The 15410-nt window shown below is 45.3% G+C and overlaps 1 long non-coding RNA gene across 1 annotated transcript in view; it reads left to right on the top strand.

The window, feature by feature from the left end:
- LOC148136292 (uncharacterized) overlaps positions 1-4703 on the top strand; it is a 53912-nt gene extending 49209 nt beyond the window's left edge. Inside the window, exon 3 of the long non-coding RNA XR_015754549.1 lies at positions 4367-4703. This is a non-coding gene — a long non-coding RNA (uncharacterized LOC148136292). The remainder of the gene's footprint in view (positions 1-4366) is intronic.
- Positions 4704-15410: the final 10707 nt, after the last annotated feature.

The following is a 15410-nucleotide window of genomic DNA, read 5'->3' as shown; positions in this document are numbered from 1 at the left end:
ATGGGAAATAGGGCAGGACAGGTGATGGAGGTGATAGTGGGGGTGCACTTTGGGACCAGTCCTATTAATTTTAAAGTAGTTATGGAGAGGAACTGGTCCACAGGTTCAAGTTCTAAATTGGAGAAAGGTGAATTTTGATGGAATTAGACAGGAGCTTGCAGGGGTTGATTGGAGTAGTTTGTTTGCAGGTAAAGGGACCTCCAGCAAGTGGGAGGCCTTTAAAAGTGAGCTCGCTGGAGTTCAAGGTCTATATGTTCCTATGAAGGTGAAAGGCAAGGTTGACAGGAATAGGGAACCCTGAATGACAAGAGATATTGAGGCTTTGACCAGAAAATGAATGAGATATGGCTGAGGTACCGGCAGCTGGGACCAAGGGAATCCCTGGATGTATACAGGGGATGCAGGGTTTTACTGAAGAAGAAATCAGGAAAGCCAAAAGGGGGCATGGGATGGCCTTGGCTGAGAAGGTTAGGATGCATCCAAAGAGGTTCTTTAAGTAAAAAGGAGTAAGAATAACTCGCGAAAGAATAGTTATTTCTTATTTTCTAAAGGCAAGTGTAAGTCATTGTGTTCCAGAGGCAATTCAATTGGACAAATTGATAGGCTTGAAGCAAAGCGCACTTTATTCTTACACTGCAGTTAAAGTAGTGATTTTAAAATAGCGACCATTTCAAGATGGAGGTGGAGTAGGACACCTGAGATCGAGCTTGTCCACTCCGCCCATTTAGAGTCATCGGGTCTTAGAGATGCTCAGAAACAGATCCTTCGGTCCAACTCATCCAGATATCCCAACCCAATCTAGCCCCATCTTCCAGCACCCGGCCCATCTTCCTCCAAACCTTTCCTATTCATATACCCATTCAGATGCCTTTTCAATGTTGCAATTGTATCAGCCTCCACCACACCCTGTGGCAGCTCATTCCATACATGCACCACCCTCTGTGTGAAAAAGTTGCCCCTTACGTCTCTTTTATATCTTTCCCCTCTTACCCTAACCTATGCCCTCTAATTCTGGACTCCCCCACCCCATTTGTCTATTTATCCTATCCAAGCCCCTCATGACTCTATAAACCTCTATACAGTCACCCCACAGCCTTCGACGCTTCAGGGAAAACAGCCCCAGCCTGTTCAACCTCTCCCTCCAGCTCAAATCCTCCAACCCTGGCAACATTCTTGTGAATCTTTTCTGAACCCTTTCAAGTCTCACAACATCCTTTTAAAAGGAAGGAGAGCAGAATTGCACACAATATTCCAAAAGTGGCCTAACCAATGTCCTGTACAGCTGCAACTAACTCCTGTGTTCAATACTGTGACGAATAAAGGAACGCATACCAAACGCCTTCTTCACTATCATATCCTACCTGCAACTCTACATTCAAGGTGCAAGAACCTGCACTCCAAGGTTCAGCAACACTCCCTAGGACCTTACCATTAAGTGTATAATTCCTGCTAATATTTGCTTTCCCAAAATGGCTCCTACCATCACTACTTTACAGTTGATAAACTTTTGCACAACCGCCCTGAAAATTTATTTTTACGTAGCTTTCCCATGAGTTCTTGGCCTATAGATTACAGGCCTAATGCACTTTATGATTAGATTAGATTAGATTACTTACAGTGTGGAAACAGGTCCTTCGGCCCAACAAGTCCACACCGCCCCGCCGAAGCGCAACCCACCCATACCCCCTATATATACCCTTTACCTAACACTACGGGCAATTTAGCATGGCCAATTCACCTGACCTGCACATCTTTGGACTCTTATGGTCTCTTAAGAATGTCAACCCATGTGTGGCAAATTCCCAACTGCAGCATTGCCATGTGCTCTTGCAGATTAGAGGGATAATTAGTGGGATTAGTTCAGCCTTGTTCAAAAGAGGAGAATTACTTGAATATCGAAGTAGTACATACTATTCAAGCTCAATGAAGGAGGAACAGAATATTGGTTTGTTTCAGCATTGTCTCATATGCTGCAGATGGGAGCTCTGTGAGTATTCCTTCATTTGAAAAGGGGATTTTCAAACTAAATGAGAGAGAATAATTGTATTAGATGAAATCAATCAAGTCCCATTCGCCAGCACCTGGCCCACACCCCTCCAAACCTCTCCCACTCAAATACCCATCCAGATGCCCCTGAAAAGTTGCAATTTTACCAGTCTCCACCACCTCCCCCGGCAGCCCAGTCCACACACACATACCTTTCCTTTTCATTTTTCTCTTTTCATTCTTCGCTTTTCCATTTTTGATCTTTCTCCTCTCTTCTTTCTTCTCCTGGCCATGAGACTCCTCGCCTCAGACTGTGCACAAATCCAGCCTGACAGTCTCTCGGCCCAGCTGAGCAATCTCTCAGTGGCCCAAGGTGCCACTCTCTCAATGGCTGAGCATGTGCAGTCTCTTGGCCAGGTGTGTTGATCTCTCTGCCTGACGTGGTGATCTCTCGGCCGGGTGTGGGGATCTCGCAGCTCGCCATGGTAATCTCTCAGCCAGCGTGATGATCTCTCAGCCCAGTTTGGTGATCTCTCAGCCCGGCATGGTCAACTCTCAGCTGGGAGGATGGTGATCTCTCATCCTGGCATGGTGATCTCCCAGCCTGGCATGGTGATCTCCCAGTCTGGTATGGTGATCTCTTGGTCTGGCATGGTGATCTCTCGGCCTGGTGTGGCGATCTCTCAACCCAGCGTGATGATCTCTTAGCCCAGCGTGGGGATGTCTCAGCCCGGTGTGGTGATCTCTCGGCTCAGCGTGATGATCTCTCAGCCCGGCGTGGGGATCTCTCAGCTCAGCGTGATGATCTCTCAGCTCGGTGTGGTGATCTCTCGGCTCAGCATGATGATCTCTCAGCTCGGTGTGGTGATCTCTTGGCTCAGCATGATGATCTCTCAGCTTGGTGTCGTGATCTCTCGGCTCAGCGTGATGATCTCTCAGCTTGGTGTGGTGATCTCTCGGCTCAGCATGATGATCTCTTGGCTCAGCGTGATGATCTTTCAGCCCAGTCTGATGATCTCTCAGCCCAGTCTGATGATCTCTTGGCCTGGTGTGGTGATCTCTCGGCCCAGCATGTGCAGTCTCTTGGCCAGCTGTCGCCGTGGCATGGACCTCTGATCCCAAGGTGATTCTTTGAAGTGCGGTCCAACTGAGATTAAGCACTTAAGAAAGACTGTAATGTTTGAACCTGCATCTTTATTACTTTATTTTCCACTTAAAAGTAAGAATGTCTGCAACCTGTAACTTTTAAACTTATATCGTGTGTTTTATGTTACACTATATTTACTTTAAAAATAAAAAGTGTTGAATTTTTAGCATTGTTCTTTCTTCATACTTGTGGGCGGCACGGTGGCACAGTGGTTAGCACTACTGCCTCACAGCGCCAGAGACCCGGGTTCAATTCCCTCCTCAGGCGACTCTCTGTGTGGAGTTTGCACATTCTCCCCGTGTCTGTGTGGGTTTCCTCTGGGTGCCCCGGTTTCCTCCCACAATCCAAAAATGTGCAGGTTAGGTGAATTGGCCATGCTAAATTTCCCGTAGGTTAGGTGAAGGGGTAAATGTATGAGTATGCGTCTGGGTGGTATACGCTTCGGCGGGTCGGTGTGGAATTGTTGGGCCGAAGGGCCGGTTTCCACACGGTAAGTAATCTAATCTAATCTAATCTAATACCTTCTTCTTAAGATTCTGTGCCGAAATATTTGTCCCTAAGATGGTGCATTGTGTGGTGACATTATATAATTCTCACTGTATTCCTGTACCTTTGTGCTGAGTACATGTGACAATAAAATCAAAATCAATTTACAGACAAAAAAAGAAGAGTTGGAATAACTATTGGAAAACTTAGCAGGATAATGGGTTATTTATCTCATAAACAGCAACTGCTCCAATAGAGTAACACATCCTTGGTGCAGGCAAATTCAGTAAAATAGATTGTCTCACATGCAATTCTGGACAAGGACTGTAATAGAGTTGTTCAAGATTACATTTACTTTCAGTGTTCTGGAAACAGTTCAACATTTATTTATCCCTTTAAATCTTTCCTATTCATGTCCCTGTCCAAATGTCTTCGAGATGTTGTAATTGTACCTGCCTGGACCACTTTCTCTGGCAGCTCATTCCATACACACACCCTCTCTGCATGAAAATGTTACCCCTCAGGGAGGGAGTAGTGTATAAAAGGAGGAAGGTCTTGTTACAACTGCACGGTCACTGTTTAGACCACACATCGAGTATTGCGCTCAGTTTTGGTTTCATTTATGAAAATGATATACTTGCATTGGAAGCAGTTTAGAGAAATCTCAGTTCCTGGGAGGAAGGGATCCTTGTTTCAAAACTCCAATTAACCTGGATTAGAAACAGTAATTCTCTTATCCCTCCACAGATGCTGCCAGACTTGCTGCGGTTCTCCAGTGATTTCTTTTTGGTGTGCTCCAAGAGGTTTATATCTAGAATAATCAATACCCCGGAGTGAGTTACGGACTGGAATCTAATCAAGGGATTCGGAGTAGTGATCTGACTGGAAAGCCACTGGAATTCTGAAAATGTGATTGCACTGATATTTTTGTCTCAATAGTATCCACGGGAGGGGTCTTTTTAAAAGTAAAACTCAATATTCAAACCTCCATGTGCACTAGTCTGGGAAAGCCACATTTGGGACTGTATCCTCCAAGGTGGGTCTGTATCTCAGTGACCTGGAGTTGTTTCATAGCATCCCTTTTGCAGTGTTTTAAATGCAGGAAGAGCTCAATGAACAGAGAAGAACAAAGAACAATGCAGCACAGGAACAGGCCCTTCAGCCCTCTAAGCCTGCGCTGACACATGTTACCCTTCCATACTAAAACCATCTTCATTTCCAGGATCCGTATCCCTCTATTCCCTTCCTATTTGTGTATTTGTCCAGGTATTCCTTGAATGCTGCTAATGTGTCCCTTCTATCACTGCCTTTGGCAATACATTCCAGGCACTCACCACACTTTGTGTGAAAAACAGGCCTTGCACATCTCTTTTAAACTTCCCTCCTTGTGGTTTGAACCTGTGCCCCTCGTAATTGACGCCCCAACCTGTGAAAGAGTCTCAAAATACCACTTTATCCAATGCCATTCACAATCTTATAAACTTCTACATTCCAATGGAAACAAATCCAGTCTATCCAAACTTTCTTCATAGCTAAAACCACTCATACTAAGGCAAACCCTGGCAAACCTTTTCTGTACCCTGTATAAAGCATCAACGTCCTTCTCATAGTGTGGTGATCAGAATTAGACACAATATTCCAAGTGCAGCCAAACTAAAGTTCTACAAAGCTGAAGCATAACATGCCTATCATAGAAACCATAGAATCCTTACAGTGTGGAAACAGGCCATTTGGCCCAACAAGTCCACACCTCCCCTCTGAAGATATCCCAAGCAGACCCATTCCCCTCCCCTATTGTTCCACATTTCCCCTGAATAATGTGCCTACCTTACACATCCCTGAACGCTATGGGCAATCTAGCTTGGCCAATTCACCTAACCCACACATCTTTGGACTACTGTTATACTCAATGCCGATTCCAATGAAGGCAAGCATGCCATAGGCCTTTTTACTCCCTTATCCACCAGCAAGAAAGGAAGCACATGTCAGGTATAAACAGGATAGATCGAGTGAATCCTTAGAAGAGTATATGTAAGAGAGAAATCAGGAGGGCAAAAAGGGGACATGAGATAGCTTTGGCAAATAGAGTTAATGAGAATCCAAAGGGTTTTCACAAATACATGAAGGACAAAAGGGTAACTGGGGAGAGAATAGGGCCCCTCAGAGCTCAGCAAGGCGGCGTTTGTGTGGAGTTGCAGGAGATGGGGCAGATACTAAACGAGTATTTTGCATCGGTATTTACTATGGAAAAGGACATGGAAGATATAGAAGGTAGGGAAATAAATGGTGACATCTTGAAAAATTACAGAGGAGGAAGTGCTGGATGTCTTGAAATGCATAAAAGTGGATAGATCCCCGGGACCTGATCAGGTGTACCCGAGAAATCTGTGGGAAGTGATTGCTGGGCCTCTTACTGAGATATTTGTATCAGCGATAGTCACAGGTGAGGTGCAGGAAGACTGGAGGTTGGCTAATGTGGTGCCACTGTTTAAAAAGGGTAGTAAGGACAAGCCAGTGAACTATAGACCAGTGAGCCTGATGTCGGTGGTGGGCAAGTTGTTGGAGGGAATCCTGAGGGACAGCATGTACATGTATTTGGAAAGACAAGGACTGATTAAGGATAGTCAATATGGCTATGTGCATTGGAAATCATGTCTTACAAACTTGATTGACATTTTTGAAGAAGTAACAGAGGATTGATGAGGGCAGAGCAGTAGATGTGATCTATATGTACTTCAGTAAGGTGTTCGACAAGGTTCCCCATGGGAGATTGGTGAGCAAGGTTAGATCACATGGAATGCAGGGAGAACTAGCCATTTGGATATAGAACTGGCTCAAAGGTAGAAGACAGAGGATGGTGGAGGAGGGTTGTTTTTCAGACTGGAGGCCCGTGACCAGTGGAGTGCCACAAGGATCGGTGCTGGGTCCACTACTTTTCAACATTTATATAAATGATTTGGATGTGAGCATAAGAGGTATAGTTAGTTAGTTTGCTGAAGACACCAAAATTGGAGGTGTAGTGGACAGTGAAGATTACAACAGGATCTTGATCAGATAGGCTAATGGCCCGAGGAGTGGCAGATGGAGTTTAATTCAGATAAATGTGAGGTGCTGCGTTTTGGGAAAACAAATCTTAGCAGGACATGTACATTCATGGTAAGGTCCTAGGGAGTGTTGCTGAACAAAGGGACCTTGGAGTGCAGGTTCATAGTTCTATGAAAGCGTAATCTCAAGTAGATAGGTTATATGAAGAAGGCATTTGTTATGCTTTCCTTTATTGGTCAGAGTATTGAGTATAGGAGTTGGGAGGTCATGTTGTGGCAGTACAGGACATTGGTTAAGGCACTGCTGGAATATTGTGTGCGATTCCCGTCTCTTTCCTATTGGAAAGATGTGAAACTTGAAAGGGTTAAGTAAAGATTTGAAGGGATGTTGCCAGGGTTGGAGAATTTGAGCTATAGGGAAAGGTTGAATAGGCTGGGACTTCTTTCCCTGGAGCGTCGAAGGCTGAGGGGTGATCTTATGGAGGTTTATAAAATCATGAGGGGCATGGATAGGATAAATAAACAAAGTCTTTTCCCTGGGGTATGGGAGTACAGAACTAGAGGGCATAGGTTTAGGGTGAGAGGGGAAAGATATAAAAGAGACCTAGGGGGCAACTTTTTCATTCAGAGGGTTTACGTAAATGGAATGAGCTGCCAGAGGAAGTGGTGGTGGCTAGTACAATTGCAACATTGAAAAGGCATCTGGATGGGTATGTGAATAGGAAGGGTTTGGAGGGATATGTGCCAGGTGCTGGCAGGTGGGACTAGATTGTTTTGGGATGGCATGGACGAGTTGGATGGAAGGATCTGTTTCCATGCTGCATATCTCTATGACTCTATGACACTGTGACACTGCCACCTTTAGTGATCTGTGGATGTGTATACCCAGATCCTTCTGCATGTTAATGCTCCGAAGGGTTCTGCCATTCACTATATAATTGCCAGCTGTATTTAACCTTTCAAAATGCATCACCTCACATTTGTTGAGATTAAACTCCATCTGCCATTTTTCTGCCCATGCCTCCAACTGATCTATATTCTGTTGTATCCTCTGACAATCCTCCTCATTATTCGCAAGTCCACCAATCTTTGTATCATCTCAATCTTTGTATCTTCCACAAACGTACTAATTAGACTCATCACATTTTCCTCCAAATTATTTATAAAGGCCATGAACAGTAGAGGTCCCAGCTCTGATCCCTGTGAACACCTCTAGTCACAGCCCTCCATTCTGAAAAGCATCCTCCACCACTCCCCTCTGTCTCATATGATTGAGTCAGTTCTAAATAGGAAAATCCATCTTGCCAGCTCACCCCCGATACCATGTGACTTCACCTTTTGTACCAGTCTGCCATGAGGGACCTTGTCAAAGGTTTTACTGAAGTCCATGTAGACAACATCAACTGGTTTTCCCTCATCAATCATCTTCATCATCTCCTTAAAAAACGTGGTCAAGTTAGGAAGGCACGACCTCTCCCTCAAAACCATGCTGTCTGTCACTAATAAATCCATTTTCTTCTCAATGCAAATAGATCTTGTCCATGTGAATATTTTCCAATTGTTTCCCTACACTGACATAAGGCTCACAGGCCTGTAATTCCCAGGAATATCCCTGCTACCCTTCTTACACAATGGGACAATATCAGCTATTCTCCAGTCCTCTGGGACCTCACCTGTGGCCAGAGAGAATACAAAGATGTCTGTCAATGCTGCAGCAATTTGTTCTCTTGTCTCCCTCAATATTCTGGGATCGATCCCATCAGGACCCAGGGACTTATTTACCTTAATACTTTTTAAGACACACAGAATGTTTCCGTGTCCATGTTTAACCTGATGTCATGAGGCTTCATGGGGTCTGGCATCAATGCTGAGCACTTCCAGAGCACAGCCCTCTTGACTGTATCCCACGGAGCTGTTCCCTCTGCTGGCTCTGTCCTGCCAGTGGGACAGGACCTGCCCTGAGATGGTCATTGTGTTGTCTGGGACATTGTCTGTAAAGTGGATTCTGTGAGTGTGACCATGTTCGATTGTTGCTGGATTAGTCTGTGAGGAATATACTGCAGGTCAGTTTTAAGTGTTATACAAGAAAGAGTTAACACCTCTTGATTTCTTTCAATTATAAAATCAAGCGGAACTAAATTTAGTTTTCGTTTGCTTCAATAATTAGAGTACACACCCGATTATTTCTCAATTCAGTAACTAAAGTAACCAGCTGAGTCACCTTCCCAACACACTGCCCGACCAAATACATTGAAAACGGCTTCGGAAAGGCCTGAATTCAAATATAGTGCTGCTGCACCTCACTGTCCCTCCAATAAAGAGTGAGTCAATGATGGGATCTGAAATCTGTCCAGAGAGATTCCAAACTGGGTCCAGGCAGTTATTCAAATATCCCCTCACTACAGACAATTCAGAATTATCTCAGAGAGGGTGCAGAATATTCCCAAACGGGAGAGGGACCAGCAGGATGTTGCTGGACACATTGGAACTCATGATACAGGATTGGAAAAGGACAAGGTCCTGAGGAGAGAAAATAGGAATAAAGGCAGAAACTTAAAAAGTCGATCCCGGAGGGTAGTTGTAGGAGGGGGTGAGGGTGTGAGTCCTTTTAGGTAGAGAGTACGAGAAAGAATATCAGGCTCATATGTTTTAACCAAATCAGAAATTATAGATGTACTTAATAAAAGCAGAGGGCTTAGTAAACGGATTCCCGCGGCTGGGTTTTGAGATTTCACTCCCTATTGCCGGTCTCCTCCCTCATTCATTCCATTTCACGGAGGCGCGATTTGACAGTAACTTTCTTAAAGGGGACAGAGAACCCATTCAATCTGTATCTAACAGGTCCGTGCTGATGGAGACAACTTGTTTGATGTCCTGCCAGCTGTTCAAGTCCCGGTAGATGGTTCTGAGGGGGATTAGTATTCTCATCTTTTCATAGTTTCGGGTGAGATAGTGCGCTGGGGAGTGGGGAGACCACAGTTTGATGAATGACTGAATGAAATGCGGAAGGAGTAAATACCGAGCGATTGTGAGTGGGTTGGCAAATAAAGCACATCAATACAAAAATAAAGAAACTTAGAGTAAAGAGAATAAAATGTTTGAAGGTGATTGACTCTCTGCATCAGTAAAGACACGCCACGGAGACATTGGGAATGATTAACTGATATGGGTGAGCAGGGCAGAACCTCAGCAGATCACAGGATATTTAGGGACAAAGGTTACAAGATAAACAAGTGACCACATCAGCGAACAGGCACCGTGTGTTTGAATCTGACCGGTAGGTATGTAATAGACAGTGACCTGATGTCATCAAAATGCCGAGTTAATTGGATTATTAATTGGATGTAATTAATTTGCAGACCTGATGGAATTAACTGCCTGGCCAACTGATTTACAGACCTGATGTAATCATCGCCCAGTTGGTTGACTTGTGGACTTGATATGATCAACTGCACACGAACAGTTAGTTTGTAGACTGACATAACTTGATGTCAGAAAGTGTAAGATTGGTATTGTGCGGGTGTTTGACAGAGAGAGCTGGATTGTCCTGTGTGATGGTCTTGAGTTCCTCTCCTGGCTGTAATCGATTCCCGCTGGAATAAACTGCTGTTCCTGCTGAATTGCCCAGGCCTTCAGAGTCTTCTTGCCTCAGAGACAGCGGTCACTCCTACAGCAGTAATATCTGGATTACTCCCAGTGCCGTGTCCCAGTGGGAGTAGGAACAGGAGGGTAGAGCAGATGAATATGTAGCTGAGGAGCTGGTGGAGGGGACAAAGATTCACATTTTTGAATCATTGGAATCTCTTCTGGGGTAGAAGAGACCTGTATAAGAAGGGACAGTTGCACCTGAATTGCAAGGGGACTGATATACTGATGGGGAGATTTGCTCGAGCTGCTTGGGTTGGGGGCGGAGGGGTTTGGAATTGATACCCAGGGAGATAGTGGGGAAAGAGATCAGTCTGAGACTGGTATAGTTGGGGAGACGAGCTTGTCAATTACACCAGGGCAGGCAGGAACAGAGCAGAGAACGAGGTAGGACTGAGAAATTAAACTGCATTTATTTCAATGCAAGTGGCCTAATAGGTAAGGCATTACAAATCAGGGCATCGTTAGGAACATGGGACTAGGATATCATTGCAATTCCAGAGACATGGCTCAGGGATGGACAGGACTGGCAGCTTAATGTTCCAGGGTAATATATGCGAGAGGAAGGATTGAAAGGGGGCAAGAGAGGGGAGGGAGTGGCGTTTTTTTTGATTAGGGATAATATTACGGCTGTACTTAAGGTGATTATCCCTTTCTTATTTCTCAGTTCCACCCAAATTGCTTCTTTTTTATTCATTTATGGGACATGGGTGGCGCTGGCTGGCCAGCACTGACAGCCCATCCCTATTTGCCCCTTGAGAAGGTGGTGGTGAGCTGCCTTCTTGAATCACTGCAGTCCACTTGCTGTGGGTTGACCCACAATGCCGGTAGGGAGGGAATAATTTCCCTGGATATACTCACAGGAATAATCACCTTATTAGGATTTTACTGTCGACTCCCAAAAGTCAGTGGGAAATAGAGAAGCAAACTTGTAAGGAGATCTCAGTTATCTGTAAGAATAATAGGGTGGTAATGGTAGGGGATTTTAACTTTCCAAAGCTTAGACTGGGACTGCCATAGTGTTAAGGACTTGGTTGGAGAGGAATTTGTTAAGTGTGTACAAGAATATTTTCTGATTCAGTATGTGGATGTACTTACTGAAGAAAGAGCAAAACTTGACCAACTCTTGGGAAATAAAGCAGGGCAGGTGACTGAGGTATCAGTGGGGGAGCACTTTGGGGCCAGGGACCATAATTCTATTAGTTTTAAAATAAAGTTAAAAATCACACAACACCAGGTTATAGTCCAACAGGTTTATTTGGAAGCACTAGCTTTCAGAGCTGCATTCATTCATCAGGTGGTTATACCTAATAAAGGAGTGGTGCTCCGAAAACTAGTGCTTCCAAATAAACCTGTTGGACTATAACCTGATGTTGTGCGATTTTTAAACTTTGTCCACTCCAGTACAATAACAGCACCTCCAAATCAGGCAGTGTTAAAATATTGATGGAAAAAGACAGACCGGATCTAAAAGTTAAAGTTCTAAATTTAGAAGGAGGCCAATTTTGATGACATTAGGCAAGAACTTTCAAAAGTTGATTGGAGGTGGGTATTCACAGGTAAAGGACGGCTGGAAAGTTGGAAGCCTTCAACAATGAGATAATGAGAATCCAGAGACAGTATGTTCCTGTTAGGGTGAAGGGCAAGGCTGGTAGGTGTAGGGAATGCTGGATGACCACAGAAAATGAGGTTTTGTTCAAGAATAAGGTTTTGTTCAAGCGTGTGTCAGATATAGACAGCCGGGATCGAGAGAATCTCTAAAAGAATATAAAGGCAGTAGAAGTATACATGAGGGAACTCAGGGAAATAAAAATGGGACATGAGATAGCTTTGGAAAATAGGGTGAGGGTGAATTCAATGGGATTTCTTTTTCTTTCTCCCCCCCACACTACCACCCAATCGCGGTAGTGCTTATTTTTCCCCAGCACCCCTGCGTGCAGGTGTCAGAACCTGTGTCGCACAACAATTGCTTCAATCTTTATTTATATTCCACCATCAGGAAGAAAGGAAACACTGAGTGACCAGTGACAAGCAGTGCCCTTCTCATCAAAGGGCAATGCTGCGTGATCAAACAGTGAAGGGGAGGGTAAGGATTAAATCAGAATAGAGTTGGAGGGGGAAATAATACACTCCACTCCCTGTGGTGCCCACCTCTCCCTGAAAATCTCGAGGGTGTTGGTGGACACCACGTGCTCCTTCTCCAGGGACCCCCGGGCTCTAACATACCCGAGGAAGAGGAGCAGGCAATCGGCCCTAACGCCCCCCTCCACGGGCCCACTGCCTGGACCTACTTATGGCCAGGCCCAGGAGCAGACCCGTGAGGAGGTCCTCTGACCTACCCTCCCCCCTCCACACCGGGTGCCCGAAGATCAGAAGCGTGGGGCTGAAGTGCAACCAGAAACAGAGGAGAAGGTTTTTAAGAAAATCAAAAAGGGAGTGCAAATATACATGGTCTCTGGACTCTACAGCACCACAGAACAAGCAGTTGGGCTGGGAGTCCGTGAGCCACCGTAATGTGGTTGTAGGGGACAGCTGCATGCAGCACCCTCCACTCTAGATCCCCGAGAGAAAGGGGGAGGACTCCCACCTAGAGAGCTCTCCACTGAGGATCCCCACCACCGAGTGGCAAAGGGGCACACCAAGCCGTGTCCGGGCGGTGGATGAGGGAACAGAGGTGGATGGTGTGCAGCAGCAGTCAGTACAGGGCCCACCGTTTTATGTCCCTAAAAGGGGCAAAACTAAAACTCCGGAGGTGGCTCAGGTTGTAGGGCACAGGCTCCTGCAGGAAATGCAGGACCTTGGGGACATTGTGAAATTCCGTCCAGCAGGGTTTTTGCGATCTTTCTGGATAATCCAATATACGGATAATCAAATGTCGATTGTTGAACCGGGCAACAATCAACCAACAGGAGTATTCGGAGAACACTTCAGCATTCCGGACCTTCGGATGACCATCCTCCAAGGCAGACTTCGGGACAGGAAACAACGCAAAGTGGCTGAGCTGAGGCTGATAGCCAAGTTCGGTTCCCACAGGGCTGGCCTCAACCAGGATCTTGGGTTCATGTTACACAACAGGTGACCCCATTGCACTACACACACACACACACACAGATATACACACACACACATCCACACATACACACACACACACACTCACACACAGACACACATACACGTATACATACACACACATACACATACACACACACATATACATACACACGCACATAGACAGACACATATATATAGACACACACACACCTGCAGACCCATACACTCATGCAAACCTCTCTCATACGCTCACATGTACACTCCCATACTGTGGAAGGAATTACTGTGTAGAAAAATAAAGTTAAATGTTAACATTACAGTCTACATCCACACCCCAGATGGCCATTCGACATGTTATTCAATTGGGTGCTGTAGGTTACTCTTGAGAGATTAACACAGTCCTTTTCAATTTTATTGTCAATGTGATTTGGAGATTGGGATTGTTTCCAGACCAGTTTGGAGAGAAATATAAATCATTTCTTTATCTCTTGCTCTGTTTGAGTGTTAGAATAAAAACATATCACTGGAAGGTGAGATCAGAGTGGGACTGTCTGAGCCTGTGGGAGTGATGACCCTTCTGTGTCTCTGTATCTCTGTCAGTGATAATGTGAGTGTGTGTGAGAGGGAACTGCCTGCATTGTTACTTGTGGCTCAGCTGGAAGGTGGGAAGAAGAGCAGAAGGGAAAGGCTGTGATGGGCTGGAGGGCAGGAGAGGCTGAACTGACAGAGTAACAATATTGACCAAAATGGTGCAAGGAACAGGGTGGAGGCGAGGCAGGAGAATGGGAGAAGAGAAGAAACAAAAGATTGGGGTGTAAATGATCCTCACTAACTGTCATCTAAAAACAAAACAAAAGAAAATGGTGACAGAGATAAGAAGGTGAGGTACTCTGTCATGTCCCCCTTCACTGTTTACAGGATACACATTTACTCTCAGATTCTGAATGAATCTGTTTTCTCATCATTAACTCTCGCATTGCCAGTTCTCTCAGTTTTAAAGGATCTTGTTTCAGCAAACGGACCTGGAGTTAAGCAACCAATTCATTGGATTTACAGAAATTCTGTTCCAGCCCAGTTTCAGTGGGAAGACACAGGGAAATGTCCTCTGGCTGTTGGTGTGATGGACCCTTCCTCTCAGATCCTGAGAACTTCGCATGAAACAAAGAGTCTGTCACTGACGAGCAATCTTTGTGCACGTGACGTGTCTCCTACATGTGCACTGGACATGACAGAGATAGTTTGTGGTGAAGAGGCTGGAGGAAACAGAGAGAGGGAGGGGTAGAGGTGTTGGAGGAGATTACAGAGATAGGGAAGGAGGCAGGGTCTGGAGTGGTTACAATGATAGGGTGGTGTTTCGGGGCAGGGTGATGTCACAGAAACGTGGATGAGTGCAGGTCCTGGAGAAGGTTATATTGATAGGGAAGCATGTTATTATTCCTGATCATCCAGCACTCCCTACACTTACAGTCCTTGCCCTTCACCCTAACAGGAAATACTGTCCCTGAACTCTCACTATCTCATTTTCAAAGGCTTCCTATTTTCCAACCATTCCCTTTACCTGTGAACATCTGCCCCAATCAACTTTTGAAATGTCTTGTCTAATTGACCTTACTCCAATTTAGAACCTCAACCTGAGCTACAAGTCTTCTCAAAATTTGATATATCCCTGGTGGTGGGTCTGTTTGTCGATGGCAGAAAAGGCAGAGGATGAGGATGTTGTATCCGAGGATGGTGGAGTACAAGGTGAGGACCGAGGAGTTCTCTCCTTGTTGCGTTTGGAGACATGGAGTTCAAGGGCTGGGGTGTGGGAAGTGCAGGAGATGCACTGGAGGGCATCATTAACCACGTGGGAGGGGAAACTGTGGTTCTTAAAGAAGGAGGCCATCTGGGATGTTCAATGGTGGAATTGGTCCTCCTGGGAGTGGATGCGGCTGAGGCGGAGGAATTGGGAATCAGGGAAGGTGTTTTTATAGAAGTGGGGGTGGGAGGAAGTGTAATCCAGGTAGCTGTGGGAGTCACTGGGTTTGAAGTCGAAGTTTGTGTTGAGTCTG

The sequence above is a fragment of the Chiloscyllium plagiosum genome, unplaced genomic scaffold (genome assembly GCF_037043375.1).
Source record: "Chiloscyllium plagiosum isolate Xiang-an unplaced genomic scaffold, Cpla_swu_hap1 HiC_scaffold_46, whole genome shotgun sequence".
NCBI lineage: Eukaryota > Metazoa > Chordata > Chondrichthyes > Orectolobiformes > Hemiscylliidae > Chiloscyllium > Chiloscyllium plagiosum.
The sequence above is the reverse complement of the archived record's forward strand: the minus strand, read 5'-3'. Positions and strand labels throughout refer to the sequence as shown.